Source organism: Dipteris shenzhenensis, chromosome 18 (genome assembly GCF_047967505.1).
Source record: "Dipteris shenzhenensis isolate YYH24624 ecotype China chromosome 18, Dip_SZ_1.0, whole genome shotgun sequence".
Classification (NCBI taxonomy): domain Eukaryota; kingdom Viridiplantae; phylum Streptophyta; class Polypodiopsida; order Gleicheniales; family Dipteridaceae; genus Dipteris; species Dipteris shenzhenensis.
Genome location: NC_141613.1, coordinates 56,682,825 through 56,685,982, shown reverse-complemented (window position 1 = coordinate 56,685,982; position 3,158 = coordinate 56,682,825).

The window sequence follows — 3,158 nt, the reverse complement described above, 5'->3', positions numbered from 1 at the left end:
TATCCTCTTTGTAGTTCCTCCACCAAAGCTTGGCATCATCCACCAAATAGGTTGAGGCATGGAGCACTTGCTCTTGGGGCTCGGTGATCTTGGCAAGGGAAAGGTATTACTACATATCATATATAAAATTCTCCAATACCTTGACTTCCCGTGCACTCGTGTATGGTTCGGGCTCCTTGAGTTTGATCCGATGCTTCCCAAGTGGTCCAGCTCCATCATCCTTGATCAGCTTGCTCATCACATGGGCAAGCTCAATCTTGGCTTCCGAGAGTTGCTGCTGTAGCAGCCCCTGGCTGGTCTGCAGCTCTGCTAAAGCATGCTCTATGGCCTCAAGCCTCGCTTCGTGTTCACGGAACTTGAGTTTAGTTTTGCTCCGAGTATTGCTTGGCTCAGCACCCACTATTTCATTTGAGTCATCCATGAAAAATGACCTTTAAATGAGCTGAACTGTCAGTGAGAGAAAAACTGTTAACTCCTATCAAGCTGATACCTTCAGGTGGGACTGACTCAGCTCAGTCTTCAGCTTTGATACCACTGTCACAAGGGCAAAGTTTTCCCTTTTCTCTTTTTCACCTTTTTCTCTTTTCCTTTGCTCCCTGGTTTGGTCCCCTACCGGGATCCCCAAAGTATCTCACTTGATCTCTCGGAGTCGTCATTACTTACTGACTGGAACCTCTGCTGGTCGGAGTGTCCTTCACCTTCACAAAGATGCTTGAGCCCTTCAGCTACTCAAAAGAAGAGCCTGGATCTCTCCCTGAGAGCTATAGTCATGAAGGTCCTATCTTTTCCAAATCTTTGACTGAACTGCCGTGAAGCAAAAACTATCACCCGAGGTTTGCTCCAGAAACTCAACACGAGAGGGGAAACACTCCTATGAAACCTGTTCTTCAAAACTCCTTCAGTGGCTAGTTATAACTAACTAAACTTAGTTAGGACTAAGTTTAGCAGAACCGCCAAAGAAGTTGGCCCTGCCGCTAAAGTTGGCCGAACCACCAAAAGGGAAGGGCCAGCCACCAAGGATCGAACGCGAGTCGTGGAGGTAACCATGCGCAGAGCTCTAAGTTGGGCTAACCACGGGGGCGACTCGTAAGTATTACCTATAGTAGTCACCACGCGCCCATAAGCTTCCTTCGCTCTACAGTTGACCTACGAATTCGAACCCGCAACCAGTAAGTCGAGGAACCGCCGCGCTAACCACGCAGTCGACCACTCGGTTAGTGTAACGAGTGGCGCCACCTTAGTTATAAGTTATTCTCGTTCGAATGGCAAAAAGGGGGTCGGCCCCCTCGTCGGCTGTCTCCCAACGCCAGAATCGAACCCTGAACCTCCTGGCTAGTGCACGGAATACATCACGGCCCGGCTGGCCCGGCTAGCCACTGGGGCCGTGGCCTTGCTTGACCTATATCGTGTACCATATACTTATATAGAAGCTTTTGGCTTCTAGGCTATGGCGCACCCGTCGACTCCATGCACACGTCGGTCAGTCGCACAAGCTCATCGCACTTCCTCTCTAGGCTCTGGGGTATCCGCAGACGAGAGGAGATCGGAGGTGAAGCTTGCGATCGATCGTAGGACTTCTTCTCGACTTTTTCTTCTCTTTTCGTCGAGTTCCGTCGACCGGCTTCCATCAAGGTCTCAAAACTCCGTCGAAGCGGTGCGCGCGATCGGTGCCCTTGTTGATATCATCACTTCGGCACGGTGATCTCGACGAGGAAACGCACGTCTGAGCCAAAGGGATCCGGGAATGGCTCTATGGTGTGGCTATACGAGGTCTTCGACGCCTTGACGTGACGGAACTGCAGTTCCGTCACTTTACATCAAAGGTCGAGGGAGTCTCAGTCGGTCACCCCGCTCGATTCCGAACTCCGCTACCCCTGCGGCTCTAGGTGGGAGATATTTGGTGAGGTCTCTCGACCCTCACCAGATCTCAAGGCGAATGGTGCAGCGTGGTCCTTCCTCTGCTCTCTGCATCGACGACGCCTTCCTCCAAACGACCATGGCGATGCGTCCCGTGACCTCCACCGACCTCCGTTCGGGCTACCTTTTCGTAGGCTCCTTCTGTCGGCCAAGAGTGAACTCTGGCTCCAAGGATAGCGGCTAGCTTCAACTATAGACCACAAACTCGTCGAAGGGGAGGTGGAACGAACAATGCAATACAGAGACCTTCATTTGAAGAAAACCAAAACGACGCCCAGCTCTTGGTATTCAAAAAAGAAGGAGGCCCTGTGGTCAAAACGCCACAGGGCAGATTACATTGCTCTCAAAAGATGAGGAAAAAGCTCACACTCTCAGGATTACAAGAGCTCCTAGCTCTGCATGATCTCCAGCTCTGGTCTTCACCATTCTCTGGTCTGAACCTTCTTTTTGACCCCCGCATGTGTGAGCGATTTTGTATTTTTGGAGGGAGTCTTCCTCCTTGGCTCCAACGTCCAGCCGCCTTCTTCAAGGCTTCATTTCCTCCATGGTACCTTCTTCCCAACAGTTACCTTGGGGGCCAATCAATTCAAAATCCTCCCAATTGAATTGAGCCCCCTCAAGGCTAAGGTTGGGAGTTCACCTCACCATGGGCTGCTCCCCTAGGTTAGGTTCAAGGTTGTCAAGGGTGGTCATCCCCTTGAACCACAAGAGGTAAGGATGTCGAGTCCATGGATAAAAGAGGGGCGGATTGAGGTTCAGTCCCTTGTCAACGGGCCACCCGTTACACCCCCCCCACCCCCCATGCCCCCACCCTCCCACTCCCCATGCCCCCCCCCCCCTTGCGTGCATGTCGCGTACCCCCCCCCACCCCCCCCCACACCCCCATGCCCCCCCCCCCCCCCACCCCCCATGCCCCCCCCCCTCCCACTCCCCATGCCCCCCCCCCCCAACACCCCATGCGCCCCCCCCCTCCCACTCCCCATGCCCCCCCCCCCCCAAAACACCCCATGCCCCCCCCCCCCCCCTTGCGTGCATGTCGCGTACCCCCCCCCCACCCCCACCCCCACCCCTCATGCCCCCCCCCCCAACCCCCCCCCAACCCACCACGCCCCCCCCTCCTTTGTGCGACATCCCTCCCACCCCTGCACTCCATGCCCCCCCCCCCCTGCCGTGAGTGTTTAGCGGAACCTGTGACGAGTGGAGCCGCCACCCTGCCTGGCTGCCAGCGACTATATTATGGG